General features: G+C 40.2%; 1 protein-coding gene across 1 annotated transcript in view; it reads left to right on the forward strand.

Annotated features, from left to right (window-relative positions):
* The first annotated feature begins 13,786 nt into the window (after positions 1-13,786).
* The window catches only part of LOC147260219 (transmembrane protein 132D), a 249,500-nt gene continuing 246,249 nt past the window's right edge, over positions 13,787-17,037 (forward strand). Inside the window, 1 exon segment of the mRNA XM_086206686.1 lies at positions 13,787-13,823. The gene's annotated coding sequence lies outside the window, so the exon portion shown is untranslated.

Genomic DNA, 17,037 nt, shown 5'->3' on the forward strand with positions numbered 1-17,037 from the left:
TGGTGTTGTCTATGTGTTCTATCATAAATCTTTGTCTTCTTGTATCTTTAATGTATAAAAACAATCATACAATAAGCCTCAAAGCTTTACGTTTTTGTTGAATTGTGTAGTTGCATCCAGCTTTCACTTCAACAGAAACACCTGTTGAAGTTGAAATATTTCACTTTTTTTCAGAGTCGATTTTCATTTGTTCTATTAGCTAAAAAAAAAGATACCCAAAATTGGTCAGCTTTTATGGTAATAATGGTATTATAGAAACGGAAGAAATAAGCCCTCATGGCGTCATTGTATTATCAATCACAGTTTTTTTAAATTCATATTCACGTGTGTGCCTGTTTAGTCACCTTTGGAGTGAATGACTATTTATACTCATTTTAAGAAGCATTAAACACATTCATTTATTCATGCACACATCCCAGGATAATTAGGAATCAGTTCGATTTGGCTGAAAAAGTCTTTTATTTTGGTGGATTAAGCCAACCTTGGAACCTACAGAGAAATAGTTAAATTTGTTAAGCTTTCTGCTCAGACTGTATTTATTAATGAGTCAATAAATCAGTTATTATGTTTTTGGGGGAAATACATGAAAATTGTCTTACATCAAAAAAAGGTAGACAACTCAAGTTCTGCATTGCGTATGAGATTATTTTGACGAACCGTTCTCAAGAAAGCCGAATTCTGATCAGGTACCGAATCACGTCTCTAAAACACAATCACACCAAAAGCTCAACAGTTGAACATGCCATTAGGTATGCTAATAATTTCAAATTTTTTTTGGCCAATATTTTAACGACATGAAGTGTTGAATCACTGTGATGAGTAGAGATGAAAATGGAGCATATTTAAAGGTTTCTATTAACTTAAGCAACCGTGATGCATTGCAATGGAGGAAATCTGTTTTGCAGGATGAATTACACAAAAGTTCTATGTGGTTTTGTTGTCCTCCACCATTTGTGCCAAGTGTTGCTATTCATTTGCTTTATCCCTTTTTATTCAGTGCACACATGAAGTGTAGCTGCTTCGCAGGTCACTGTTGGTGTGTTTGTTTTTAAAAAATGTGTGTTTGCCAGCACCTCTGTGAGGCATGGGCAAACTGTATTTGTCAGTGTTTGATTGTGTGTCTTTTTTGTGCATGTTTTTTTTTTGTGTGTGACTTGAAGCTGAACACATAAAGCTAGTTTCCTCTTTGATTGTGTTCACGGTGTCGAGCACTCAGCCTGTAATTAGCACACAGACAGCCATCTGTCCAAACAAGCAGCTCAAAACAACTCCTGTCCTGCTAACTTTCACTGTTATCACAGCAGCCATCCATTGCTAACTTTCTCTTATTTGCTTGCTCTCGCCTCCATCTGCCTGTCTGCCTCCGTCTCTATCTATAAACCTCAATCTTGCTGTGTCTCCCTGTCGCTCTACCTTTTTATTGTTTACTCTCTCTTTACCTTGGTCTGCATGTTTGCTCCTATTTTCTTTTTCTCTTTTCTGATCCCAAAAGATTGACAGCTTTATTCACAGCACTGGAGAAAAATGTAATACCACGTCCATCTCCTGTCTTGCGATGGTCTGATATTATAACGATGCATTTTCGGGTAACCTTAGAGAAGAAAACTCAAAAAAGAATACTGAAAGACAGGTTTGTATGGTAATGTCATCTGAAACACTGCAAAATGTATTTTTCTATCAGCCTTCAAGATCAAACAGCCAAGCCTGTTTGCACACTCACCGTTTTTCACCGCTATTCAACATTTCTATATTATCAGCAACAATCTATTGTGCCTGAGATACATTGGAAGTCATTATAGGTATGGTGTACATTCTGCATAACTATTTCTTTAAAGTTTTCAAAAAGAAACATTCACCCTTCTGTGGAGGTTGATTTTTTTCTTTTTAACTCTTTGAGTTTTGTTTGTCATTGTGTTTTCCCTTGTTATTCATTGTTTTTTCCTGAATTGCCTTGTTTTTTCATTGCTGTCTTATTTTTGAAATCATGTCATTCCCCATTGTTGAATACTTGCTTGGTGAAGTTGGAGAGCAGTTTACACCTCAGATTTGAAGGTAGCACTAGTGAGCTGGATGAAGACATCACTATTGTGAGATAATGGAGAACAAACTGATAGTTGCTCATCCTGGTCTTTGTGAACCGGAGCTGATATGTTCAGCTACTACAGAGACATCTGAGCTCATGTTAGAGTTCAGGATGATTTGGCTACGTGGGTACCATCTTGCCAGTCCTGATAAAGGCTGTGGTTAGCAATGACAGCTTGGTGAACAGAAGCTGGAAGGGTTTATAGCGTGCTAGCAGTTTCCAATGGCTAGACTAATGTTGCACCGGCAAAAAAGTAGTCTGTCAGTCTTACCATGGGTGAATCATTTTGAGGTTTGCCGCTTGCTCCAAGTTACTGTGTCATGGTTAAACATGAGATGTTGTCAAGGATGTGAGCTCCAGCAAGAGGGGACTGATAAGCTAACTAGCAAGCCTCAGCACTCACCATTGCTTTTATTACTATTCTTGATATTTTTATTGAGACTTAGTTGTATTGATGCACATTGTCTGCAGGTACATATGGAGAATAAACAGCATTTCTGTACCGCACCATCAAGGACCAAAGACTCTTAGCCCTGTACATGATTCTGATCACCAAAACACTATACAAGTTTTAAGATAAGGAAATGCAGAAACGGTTGCAGGAATTTACCAACCTTAAATCTCAAATGAACTCCTAACTGTATTTTGTTTCAGAATCATTTAAAGGGAAATGAAAGGATGTAACCTGATAGCAGAACTCAATTTTCTTTCAGACTTTGCTACCTTAACAAATTAGAAAACTATTCTGACTTGCCTTTCTCACTTTCCTGGGACTTCGTAATTCAGATTATCATGCTGTGATCACTTCAGTAATTTAATACGTTTAGAGTCTGTGTATTCCCCGTGAGTCATTGTTCATTACAGAGAAAATATAACGAATGTGCAAAATGTGAAATGAATCACAGTAGATGATAGATAACGTTGTGTATTTGTAGCAAATGATTCCAAGCTTTAGTTCCTGTTACACACACACACACACACACACACACACACACACACACACACACACACACACACACAGGGACACAAACATACCCTTTCACACACACACACACACAGGGACACAAACATACCCTTTCACACACACACACACACACACACACACACACACACACACACACACACACACACACACACACACTACCACAGTCATTCACAGGAGAAATGATCCGATATGACACTATCCTTAATTCAGCGTGTTAGGACCAAATGGTCTTAGCTGAGTATGTGTGTGTTTGTGTGTTTTTGTGCTCCTGTGGGGAACAATCACAGTAAAATTAGTGTAATTAAGTTGCCAGTCGCGACGGGCTTCTGTTGAGAATTAATATTTATTGGTAGTGTGTGTGTGAAAGAGAGAGTACAAATTTATATTAGCATCTTCCTGATGAGTCACCTCCTACCCCCTCTCAGGTGGCAAACAGTAGGGCCCCCTGGGTAATCTGCCCAGCAAATTGGATGTTTGAATCGCTATCAGCATAGAATACTGTGTATGTGTGTGTGTGTGTGTGTGTGTGTGCGTGTGTGTGTAAGCCAGATATATGATATAAGTTGAAATATGTGTTATGTCTCTCTTAGTCTGATTCCTTATTGTTTGCTTTTGCACCTTTGTGCATTTTCAAAGTCCATTTATACATAGTTTTTTTTTTTAAATTGTGTTTGTTCAAGAAATATTATTAACTCTTCGGTGAAGCAAGCATGATGGCCAGGCCCTTTGGTGTTCAACAGTAATCTTTGTCCTCAATGTGAATCTTTCTCCCCATGCATGGAAATAAACAAGTGTGCCAAACTTGCTCAACAGGAATGGCAGGCTGAGTTAAAGAGATTTAAAATTCTCATATGACTTTGCAACTTTAACCCAAATTTTGGGCCAAATATGCAAAAAAAAAAAAATTGGATACTTGGAGCATGCAGGAATATTGAAGTGCATAACCAAATGTTCCACCTTGTTTCTCGATTTATCAAAAAAGATGCATCCACAGTTCATCAGAGCATTTCAACTAGCTCACGTGAATTAAACAGCTCCTAACAACATCAACTCAGCGTGGAAAATTATTTGTTTTTTGGAATTTACGTAAATCTTCTGAAACAGTAAAATACTCCCCTTTCTCTTTTCATTGCACGAGACAAAACTAACAATTTTGCAAGCACAGTTATAATTCATGAACATACGTGTATGGTTTCACTTTACACTTTTCCTCTGTAAATAACTACTTGAGAATTGGTTTCATCTCTTTTGCATACATAATGATCAGGGGAAGTGATGTGCAAACATTTAGGACAGCATTTCTCCAAACTCCCAAAGCTCATTAGCAAGGATTAAAAGCTGACTTGAATGTACAGTGGTGCATGATTCCGCAACTGTGTGACTCATTTTTGGCATGTTTTTGTGTTGGAAGAGCCTCAGTGATAACCCAGCAAATGCATAACGTCTTCATCCAGGCGTGTAAATGAGTTCATGTAGATGATTCATGAAAGAAAAGAACTGCCTGAAATGTTTTAGGGCTTTTTGAAGGAGCACGTACTGTAGCATAAGTGCACAGTTGACACAGCATGAAATCAAACACCTACAAGGTTCATGCTGAATATCAACATTTCCTCACAGCAAGGTCTGTGAGCTTTTATTTTTTTTAAGATTTTGAACAGAATGATGATATTGTGAATCTGGAGGGACTTTTCATTGAAGTGATGAAAAGCTTCACTTAGTTGTGCATTGCTCTGTCTCACTCTGGTGGTCTCATAATTCAAAATCTGACTACAATAATGCAAGTATGGCTCATGTAAGCTGTGTTAGCATATGAGGAAGATTGGCAGTCTGGTTTGAGACATTGTCATTGAGTGGGGTTGTTTCTTCCCTCCACGTCTCCCTCTTTTACTGAGGGTGGTGCTGTTCACCCTGTCCCATGAGTCTTCCTAGAGTTGCAGATGGGGGATGTACAGGACACTGATGTCACCTACAGTGTCCTACACTATGCAACGCTACATTAGCTTTATTAAATTGGCCTAGAATAGTGTAAATATCTTTTAATAGCAGAATTTGTATCTGAATTAAACAAGTGTTTCATGTTTCACACTCCATATCAACAGGGGGCAGTATATTACCAAAAAGATGAGATGTCTACTTATTGTAAGGAAATAGGAAATACTAACTTTTGCATGCAATTCTAAATTGAGGGTCAACTAGCTTTCAGTTACGACTGAAGGACTGACATCACTGATAAAAGCAGCTGAGATGAATTTCAAGTTGGTGGATGGGCTAGTGCTGCTCCTTTGTGCTCACGGTCATCGGGTGAGGAGCTCTAGAAAGGGAGAGTATAGATGCAGCAGTGATTTGTTTTTAATCAAAGAAAGAACGACTTTAAATTCTGTGCTCATCTTAATTCAGTAGTCAGTGGATGTAGATGGTAGATGCAGGATGAGATGGAAACCCTTTGTTTGAACCCTTTCTTTCCTAATTTTTTTTTAGTCTTGTCCCTGAAACATTCAACTTCCTGCTGTGTAAATCCACAGATACTGTCGCTAGCAGTACGAGTGGCAAGGCTAGCACGGCTAACATCGATGCTACCTTTGTCAGACATGCCATTGGACAAACAAACAAACAAATAACCAAACACATAGACACATGGATGATATCACCAACCTTTGAGGAGGGAAGAGAATAAATAGTTGTCCTGTCTTGTGTGACTGAAGTGGTGAAGATCATGAAGAAAGTGGGGTATATAACTTTAACATGGCTAACAGTTCAATGTCTTGGCAGCAGAAACATTCAGTGTCTTTACTGTGACTGGGGTGGCAACATTTGTTGTTAATAAAACTGCCGAGCCTGCCGCCCACAAATGTATTCCTGTCCGACTGAAAGCCATCAATAGTAGCGATAGTAGCGATGGGGTCAGAAGTATCTTCCTGTAGCTATGTCCCTGTTAAATAGATAACACCACACAGCTTTCGATTCCTCAATAGCTCCTCCATCATCCAGCAATCTCACATTGCCCATACTAAAAAAAAGGCATCCGATTCTCCATCAGTCTCCTTTGATGGGACCCAACTCTCTTCCCTTGTCACTTCATTCTTCCTCCACATTATGTGGTGGCGGGACGTTATCTGTTAAAATTACGTGCAGCACCCCAGAAAGAGTTGCAGTAGAAAGTTGAAGTTACTTTTTCTTTTTCATGTTGGACACTCTAAACCCAAGAAGAACATAATGCTAAAGGCAGCAATTAAATAGTTTAGGTTTATTCAAGTGATGTCATCTGAGGTTGTTAGTGTCTTCAATACAGAGAAGCAATTGGCAGTTCTGAACCTCAGCAGAAAAACAAGCGTCCACCTAAAAAATAAAAATCTATATCTTTTTCACAGTTTCACCACTTTTACTACACCTTAAACTGTAAACTCCCTTCGTATTTAGATTCTTGCTCTGTATTACTCCAAAATGACTCACAGCAAGAAGGTTCCGGGTTTGAGTCCCGGCTCGGGCATGGGATCTTTCTGTGTGAGTCTCCATGTTCTCCCTGTTCCTGTGTGGGTTCTCTCTGGTACTCCAGCTTCCTCCCACAGTCCAAAGACATCAAGAGGGGACGAGGCTGATTGATACTCTAAATTGACTGTAGGTGTGACTGTGAGTGTGAATGGTTGTCTGTCTCTATGTGTTGGCCCTGCGATGGACTGGCGACCCATCCAGGATGAGCCCCACCTCTCGCCCGAAAGCCGCTGGGATAGGCTCCAGCCCCCCCTCGACCCTTAACAGGATAAGTGGAAGAAAATGGATGGATGGATGGATGGATTACTCAAAATACTTTGATCAGCTGTATTTACAGTGCCAACAAACCACCACTCTGCCAAGTTTGATTTTGTTTGTAGTATCAACCTCGACCTGACATTCTTTTGTTTCAACATTAAGAACCACACACTGTTGTACCAGGGAATGTGTGTGTCCACCACAACAAAGAATCTATGCTATGTTGTGTTAAGAGGTCATCCTGGTATGTATAGTGAGTTCTTATTTTAGAGAGATTTGTGTGCTCTTGGTTCACAACTTGGTTTCACTTTTGGCAACTTATTTGGAAAAATAAATCAGTGTCTCCCGTTTCCTTTCTCCGCCCTCCTCTTTCTCTCTTCCACCTTTTGATCTTCCTCCTCCGTTTCGAGCCTGCACTTCATTGTTTCGTGAACTTATCTGCCACTTTGCTTCCCCAATCTCCTCCACTGTCCGTCTGCTTTCCTCCCCCTTCTGCTGCCCTCCAATCTCCCTCACAGTAATTGATAGCACCCGGCACTGTTATTTCATCCAAAGGGCCCTGTAAACAAAATCGTCTCTGACAGAACCAATATGGAAATCTCAAGAAGCGGGGCCACAAGTTATGGCATGCATCATGGTGTGTGTGTGTGTGTGTGTGTGTGTGTGTGTGTGTGTGTGTGTGTTACTATTTTGCATGAAATAGGAAAAGGTGTGCTTTTGCATGTGTGCGTTTGCTTGTGCAAGTCAGACTGAAGAGTAGTTCTTAGTTCGGAGTAATAAACCCCAGTGTAGCTAGTCATTAAGTGGGCTGTGTGCGTGTGTGCGTGCATGTGATAGGAAAGGGTCAAGGCCAAATTGACATCAAATGGTCTAAATTAGCCCCACTTGTCTCCATTGATTTACGGTGGGTGAATAAATTGCATCTGTAGCAGGAGAAGAGAAGTGGGGAGGGGCTGGAGGTTTCTGTGTAATTGATCTCAGGCTGCAGTTTGTACGTTCTCATGGTGATGGAAGATGCACTGAAGAGAGAGAAGGAGTGCGTTGTCATCATCGCTGTCACACTGAAATCTAACTTTTTCCTTAATAGCTGCTGGGTACATGTTTTGAGACAGCCGGTCATGTCATGTATTGTCCTTTATGAAATGATTGCAATCAAAGAAATATTGTTACGCAAGTGAGATGTTTAATGATGTATTTGGATTCTTCAGAAAGAGCTGCAGCTACAAAAATTGTCCTTTCATTCTCTTACATTGTACACACTTAGATGGAGTAATGAAAGCTGAAATCTTTTTTTTTTTTTTTGTTAAATAACTAGGGTGTTACAATACTGGTAAGGCTTCAAACTGCACCCTTGCACATGCCTCCTACACTCCATAATGGACAACATCAAGATGGTACATATACCATTGACAGAAAACCATTCATGGATTAATTAGAGTTTCTAATTAACCCTAATGAGCATGTTTTTGTCATGTGTGAAGAAACTAGTGTACTTGGAGAGAGCCGACTCAGACATGGTGAAAACATGCAAACTCCACAAGTGGATTGAAACCCATAAGCTTCTTGCTATGAAGCGACAGTGAGACGAGAGTGGCAGGGACCAGCATATTTATTAATTAAATCACGATACCTGTCAAACACCTTTTGAGTAAATTGGACCACATTAGATAGAGGGAGATGTGATTTAGTGCCCTTATCCTGATTCAATTCCACTGTAGTAACAGCTTTTCAATTGCAAGATAGCCATGCCCTAAAATTGATTTACTCTGAATGACTAAAATTAAGGGGGCTGCTTGGCTTACAGGTAGAGTGGCTGTCTAGCAATGGAAGGGTCGCTGGTTCGAATCCTCACTTCCCCCGGTGACCATGTTGAAGTATCCCTGAGCAAGATACTGAACCCCTAATTGTGCCTCATGGCCCTGCCATGGACTGGTGACCCATCCAGGGTGAAAGCCGCCTCTCCCCCAATGTCAGCTGGGATGGATATATATATATATATATATATATATATATATATATATATATATATATAAAGGCAAATGAAGTGGAGTGAAGGTGAAAAATGAGGATAAAATATATAAAAATGATGGAAAATGTAAACAATGGAAAAAGGCAAAGAAAAATGTTTGTCTCTTTGTATGCTCACTTCTTTCCACAGCAGTCTATGTTTTGTATAAGTATTTATATGTGTGCTTTGCAATATGTGTATGAAGTCAGCCTAACCTCATCTAACATGTCCAAACACAAGCTCATGTTCTTGTGCTTCTGTGTTTGTGTGTCTTCACATCTATCTGAGGGCAGTCTTGTCTGTCCCCCATTTCAAATTGAACACGGTCAGTGTGTAATGCAACACGGAGTTATTGATTCCCTTGCACATACTCATTACTTCTCTGATTTACTGCGCCTGACAGTGGTGGTCTTGCTGTGCGTTTGTACAGCAACAGAAGCCAGCTGGAGTGGGGGAAAAAAAGCATCCTCTGACTCAATGCACTATGACTGTGTGTGTAGTCGTAACACATACACAGACAAAAACTGTCACTGACAAGCACACATATTCTGGGCATAAGGTATCATACATGATCAACGGACACTCAAGATCTTACCAACACACACGGACTCACTCAGAAACTCTGAGCCTGAGCAAGTTCTCTTCACCAGTCTTAATTGGATTCTAATGTATTCAGTTTGCTCCACTGAGCAAAGAGATAGCTATGGTTGTCCTACGGAGAGCCAGATTAGAAGAAAGAGAGAGCAAGGATAGATTTAAAAGTTAAGAGGGAGGGTTTTTTTTCTGAGAGGGTCATTTTCCTCCAGCCTCGGAGTGTCGTCTGAACAAGCTGTCGACAGAATTTCTACAAGAGTCGTTTGACCTGAGAGAGAGAAAGAGGACTGTCTGCGTTGCTCTTTTTTCTCAGCTCTTGAGGTTTAGGATGAAAGTCATATTACCTGAAGCAAACAAACCTCCCTCTCAAATGTGCTCTCAGAATTCACCCAGGATCCACTCCTAATGATGATAATCTGGTTGTCCTTTCTATGTCTCAACACCTTTCTTTGCCCTTCTGAGTTCTTGCAGGTACTCGGGGGGGGGGGGGGGGGGCGTACACAAAGGGATGCTAATAAGATCTACATTTACCAGATGTAGTTTTATTTGAGGGTAAAAAACCATGGAATCTATGTAGAAGATAATTGTTTCAACACAAAATCCATCATTTATGATAATTAGAATTGACATTAAACCATACTGTAGTTCAGCTGCACTTTCAAAATTGCAATTGAAATATATTAATATTGCTTTCAAATAAATGGGGCAATAAAATAATGCAAAATAAGAACACTAATCTTAACAAAGGAAGTAGTTATTGCTGTTTTATTAGTTACATCTAGGTATACATAGAAAAAAAGCAAAAAGTAAGGATATGTTCGTCACAAAAATAGGTAACGGAATGTTTCCAAAATATTGCCTAACAATACTTACAAACTCTAATGATGTCTTAGAAAATGAAAATTGAAATTTTATCGAACATTAAACAATATTTAGCATGTACGTAAATTCATTTCCAATAATTATTGTTGTGAAATGTTTAAGACAAAACGTAAGTGACATTCTGAAAAGTTGTGTAGGGATGGTGATACAGGCTTGATCAATAAACATTCGATAATTTTACTTCAACATTTTTAGAATGTTTTAAAAATATATCAAAACAATGTATCCTACCTAGGAAGAAAATTCTTTGGGGGAAAAAAAAATTAAGAACTTCCCTCAGAAATAATAAGTACATTTTTAATGGGGGGGGGGATCTTGCCGGTTGCAGGCTTTAAAATTAACATGTATGTTGATGAATAAATCTCGTTTAATTAATAAATCTTTTTAGTTTCAGTTTCTGCATCATTGTTCCTGCTAAGCCTTTCAATGCTTTCATTTCTTAGTTTTCTGTTGTATTTGAAAGTGTCTCTTTAATCATCCTGCCACTTCTGTGACTGTTGGCTCCACCCTCACTGTCACAGGTGTGTATGTTAGATGGCTTTTGATTGCCTATGCATAACAGTTTTGGCTGACCCACGGAGGGAGCAACCCTATGAAGGTTTTTGAGATTTACTGGCTCATTTACAGTGAGACTGACCGACTGACTCCCATTGCTGAAACACACATCGCAAATTAATTCACTTTGGGTAGCACTAGCAAGCTCGATGCTGACATCCCTTTGAGTCAGACAACGGAGGACAATGCGCATGCCAGACCACGACAGAATAATCCCATTTGGGGTTAGATCAGATTTGGTGACATTGTTACAAGTTTAGTGGCCCTACCTGGGGCTGTTGTTAGCGATGACTGTTGAGTGAACTGACATGAGACGTTAGCTCCTGCAGGCAGAGACAGCGAAGCTAACTAGCAAACCTGAACACTCACCAACAGCAGCATCTGCTCAGGGTGAACTTTCCATGACCAACTGCTTGACATAAGGTTTGCAATTGGTAAGCATCATCGAGATGAACTGTCCACGAATGTCGAAAGAAATCGAGCACTGTCTTGTGGGCTTGGAAATAAGGATTTGTATTTAACTGCATTTTCTGTAGTTACACTGCAAATCTACTGTAATGACATGTCCTCCCCCACTGGGCCCCAGCTTTACTAATCATAACATTAGTAATGTCATGGATGTAGATGTGTAACCATCAGAATACTTATGCATACTATATGTTAAATCCTGTTTCCTTTTTGCTGAACGGGCTATTCGAATTGATCAATGACACCATTTCCAACCACATACTAACAGTACTATTGCTGTGCTACACATAATACGCAGAGACTTCTGTACATTATTCATCAGCACATATTCCAACCTGCACATCTCCTCTAGTAATCTCGTCTGTTGATTGTAGTGACAGTGTGATGTATCGATGTCCAAATAATGTTCCCACCGTTTTTACTATAATCAATGTTGTTGGGAATTCAAGGGCCATGGTCATGTCCCTACACATCCATATGGTATTTGTGCATTTTAACATGCATTTCATAATGGCAGCATTAATTTCTTCAACTTAAAATGGCAATTAATCAAAGTTGTTTTTTTTTGCCTTGACACTGCTTCAAAAACACAGTAACCACTCTGGCTTATACATGCTGCAATGGTCGACCTTTGACTGAATAAGCTTTCATTTATATCACATAAGCATCACTGTGATTTATTTTTGCATAATATATTTCCCCCCCTCTTTTCTACAAGGATCTGGGGTTAATTGTTTCTGTAATTACCAGAGGAGGGATTATAAAGAGAGTTTGTATGTAAATTTTCTTGGCTGACCTCTCTTCAGATAGATTCCTCTGAGATCCCTTGTGGCTCTTCGCCCTTACTTATTACATATAAAGCAAGCATATTCCCCCCACAGCATACTAATATTTCTTCTCTTAGGGAAACTAACGTGTATTGTTGGAACCTCAGTAGCCTTAAGCAATCAGGGTGATGCTATTTTGGCTTGGTTGATAGAGGGTGAATAAATGAGCCAAAAATCATATGAATACTGTGAACCAGTGATATCAATCAAATCTGTAATAGCTGTGATATTTAGGACTCATGCTCATTAAACTGTTGTTTGGGGGATTTCACTTTAAAACCCCTTTTGTTGAAAGTGGGGCTGAACCATGTCCATGATGTATCGTTACAAATCCCGATAAGAGTTTTTCCACATTGTCATTTTCGTGCTGCTGTTGTGTGGAAGCTGAGAACTGTGTTTATAGTTTTATATTTAAAATGTCATTGTAGGAAACAGCCTTTAGATACTGTACATCATCATCCTGTTACATTTAAATGAAAAAGTGTGTCAACTTTGACACTCCAAATCAGCAGGGAGCAGCAGAAACTCCTAGGCAGTTAGGAAGTTCACTCCTTCAAGAAACAAGGAAAAGATAACTCATTGAAAATGTGGGTGAACCTCAAAGTTACAATCACAATCACAATGCAACCCTCCACTATAGTCCCAAAATTTGAGTTGTAACAACCATCACTGTGACCAAAATGTTGTTGGCTAGACAGAATGGGGAGCTTGGAGCTTGCTAATACTGTTATCTTGATAAAATGACTTTTGTTTTCTTGAAGAAATGAGGGGTGGCACGGTGGTGCAGTGGTTTCTCCCTGTTCCTGTGTGGGTTCTCTCTGGTACTCCAGCTTCCTCCCACAGTCCAAAGACATCAAGAGGGGACGAGGCTGATTGATACTCTAAATTGACCGTAGGTGTGACTGTGAGTGTGAATGGTTGTCTGTCTCTATGTGTTGGCTGCTGGGATAGGCTCCAGCCCCCTGTGAACCATTACAGGGTAAGCAGTAGAAAATGAATGAATGAAGAAATGAGCTTAGATATTTTGATAATTGCATGAAAGAGTAACTGCAAACATGGCCGTTCTCTACTCTGTAAGATCCACTTGGCACTCTCAATGCTACATTATGGAGTCAATCCGAGCTTGAGTATCATCCCTGTTGTTGACATCTGGGCTGAGTAATGTCTCCCCTTGACAAAGCAAACCGTAGCTTGCCTTACTTAGGGAGAATAAAGTTATTACTTTACAAATGTAACCTTTGACAATACCATGCTGAATATGTGATGCTGGACCTTGGAACACTTCCTGTGGCTGAGCCACCAGGCTGTAAACAGGCCTTTGTGGAAGTTATGCATTTGAGCCAGAGAAGGCAGCGGTTATAGATTCATAAATTCATACCTGCCCCTTTATGTTCTATTAGCATTTTATCACAGCACTAACTCATTCCTCAGCGTCATTCTTCACCTGACCAGCAGCTGGTCGCAGTCATTTTCTGCCTTTCCCCTGTCACCCGATCTCCACCTACCCCTCATCACTCATGAGTCCCTCAGTATGCCACCTCACCAAACCTCTCCCCTTCACGAATGTCTTTGTCTTATCTTAGCAAATTAACTTTTTTTTTCCCCCTTCTTCTTTTCAGGTGTTCCTGTCTGACATTGATGTCTTCCTGTTGCTGACCAAGTTCTACCTACTGAGTAAGTGAGAAGACTTATTTTTGAGTTGTTACACCCACATTTGAATGTGAGAAAACTAAATGAATGTGAGGCAAAGCTTTACTGAGGGAAAAACAAGCATCCTTGTATCTCAGCTTTCCCTTGATAAGAATCTTTGCCAAAAATGGGTTGTGCTTCGAAAGTTTCATCAACACCTGATCTAGAAAACTGGTTCTGTCCAGTTTATTGCAAGAAAATGCATTGAATATTTTTGGATTCCTCTCCTTTTGTAGTCAAGCGTGACAATTATCTCCTCAAGTCAATAGTTAGTTATACTGCTTCAGACTCTGACTTCCCAATAATCTAAAAGGACAATGATTTGTCCAAAGCAGGGGTCCCCAAACCTTTTTGGAGGGTCAAAACCCAAATAAATATTGGGCCGTGGGTCAAAAGCAAACACATATCGTGTCGTTCTCCTGTCTGATCAGCTGATGTTGAGCATAAACTGTGATTTGCACTATGTTTTATTATAATTTTATATCTTTTTACTATAGAGGCTGTATTTATTTTATTTATTACATCCAGTGGGCCAAACTGAACATTATGCAGGCAAAATTTGACTTCTGGGCTCCACTTTCGGTGCAGCACTGGTCAACAGAGTTAGTTTTATATTTTCAAGCTAACAATTATTATGACTTTCGTAAATATACGAATCATACTTCTATGGATTCTGGAGTTTAAGTCGAAGAACCAGGACCTCATGTCTGAAGCACATCAGATTAAAGCAAAAGCAAGAACGAGTCATGTGAACTACTTCTAAAAAAAGCAGAGTTTTCAGCCTCTGACCGTAGATGTGGAGTGACTTGCAGCGCAAAGGTCATCTCACCACAGAGAAGCCAGTGAAGAGAGAAGTTGAGACGAGTGCAGCGATGACCGCAATCACCTCAGGGTGGGAACGGCACAGTAGCGGACTGACAGCTATGTGGCAGCGTTTGTACACCGGTCGTGACAGGGATCTGCTCGTGACTGAGTAATACACCTGACCAGAGTTTATGCAGCTTTTTTCAGTGTTGAGGAGGAAAACGTTGTATTTCCACTGCCTGCCTTTTTCATGCCTTTCTGTTACACATCAGACCTGGAACAATACTTAGACCAGTGGCAACCACGAGGAATATTCTGAGATGAAGGGAGCTCCATGAATCAATGATTCTGCATATACAGAGAGAGGCTAGGTGTACAGCTGATTCATAAAGGACTGTATTTTGTGTGCTTGTGTATTTATGTATGTGTGTGTCTTCCATGTCTATTTTGTGATGTTTTTCAGCACCAAGAGCCTCCCCAGTATAAGGTTCCCTTAAAATGTCAACAGCTTTGCATTCCATAATTGTTTGGTTGAATCTGTGATGTCACAGTTTACCGTAGCAGCTCCTTGCCTGAAACATGTCTTGGCATAACTTTCACGTCAATCCATATTTCTGTTTTATTTTAATCAATTTTTCATTCAATGATAATTCAGTCTATATGCTCTGGAGAAGTTTCAGCGGTAGACTCTTAAATATTTCTAACGAAATGTAACAAAAGGCGTGGGCTTCCGTGGATGTTCGGCCTTCACCTGCTTCTCTTGGGCTGTTTATCCGTCACAAGGATTATGCAGAAATTTAACCACTTTGGGTTCAGATCTGAATTTTTTTTTTAACTACTTGTTTTAAAAGAGCATTAAAGCACAAAAACAGTACTCTCAATAGTCTGTCTGACATGGTTTTCAAAGAAGCGAATGATCACATTAAAATCCTTAAAATGGCACCTTCTGCTTCCTCATAAACACTACAACAATACTCAAATATTGCTCACTTCATATGTTTAATGGGTTGGAAAAAAAAAAGTCTCTACCTTCGCTATGACGTCCATTCTGTTTGTGTCCTGGGGGGTTCAAATTTTCACATCTCGCTTGTGTCCTCTGAATATTGTACCAGGATTAGCGTCCAAACACTTTTTGATGTCACACCTCATTGATGGTAGAACCGCCTCTCTTCACGAAGCCCAGAGGGCAACATTGCTGGTTGTTGAAGAGGCTGGTGTTGACGCCGCTATCGTATCAGTTATATCTGAGCTGGAGAGGAGTTTTACTTGAAAGAAGAGCAAAGAATGCCACTGATGACGCTTCATAGAAAAGAGACGAAGTCCTATATTACTCAACCATCCACCCATCCATTTTCTCTACTGCTTATCTGTAAAGGGTCACTGGGGCTGGAGCTTATCCTAGCTGACATTGGGCGAGAGGGGGGGTTCACCCTGGATGGGTCACCAGTTCGTTGCAGGCCCATCAAGAACAATTAGGGGTTCAGTATCTCGCTTGAGGACACTACAACATGGTCACCAGGGGGAAGTGAGGATCGAACCAGCGACCCTTCAGTTGCTAGATGGCCACTCTACCTCTGAGCCATGCCGCCCCTCATTCAACCATTCACATGCCAAGTATTTTATACTTCTCTGCCACTAAAAGCTGTATGCCAGAGGGATTGTGTTTTTGGGTTCTCCGTACACGCATCTATCGGTCCCTCTGGCCCTTTCTCTATCATGCAGATATTTCTGGAACATCTTCAAATTTGGCTTGAATATCCATTAGGTGTCAATTTGGAACTGAAAAGACTTTGGTAGTCAAAAGTCGCTGTTATCTGAAATGTGTTCAATAGCTGTCCCATTCCAACCAGAACGCACTATCTCTAGAACGCCTTGAGGGACTTTCCCCAAATTTTGACACAAATGCTCACTGGGATGAACCAAAACGCTTTTGGTGGTCAGAAGTCTAGGTTGTCTCAGTTTGGTGAACACTTCTGGTGTCAAACCTTTGTGCCTCCATCATTCTACAGTGAACATCACAACTGTAGATATGAGAAAATCTACATTTTTACCGGAGGGGGATTTTTAACATGAAGAGATACATTCTAATACTTGTGGAAATATTGCCACACTTTATGGTGTTTTCAGTTGAAGATTTGCATATAAAGAACAGAGGGCCATCGGCCTTGGTGGAGGTCTCCTCTCTCCGAGTGCTCTTACAGTTCATGTTTGTTTTCAAGCTCTTGAGATTCACACTGTCTGCAGCTTCTAACCAGACCTTAAGATAAGAGCAACTCTTCTGAATTGTTACTCTTTGGGGGACAGATACAAAGTGTGGAGACATTCCGACAAGCATGCCATAAAAATGGGACTTCTTTCGGCCTAATTAAAGAATTTAGCTGCATGGGACTCACCC

The sequence above is a fragment of the Aulostomus chinensis genome, chromosome 6, assembly GCF_037954235.1.
Source record: "Aulostomus chinensis isolate RoL2024-O1b breed Wild chromosome 6, RoL_Achi_v1.0, whole genome shotgun sequence".
Classification (NCBI taxonomy): domain Eukaryota; kingdom Metazoa; phylum Chordata; class Actinopteri; order Syngnathiformes; family Aulostomidae; genus Aulostomus; species Aulostomus chinensis.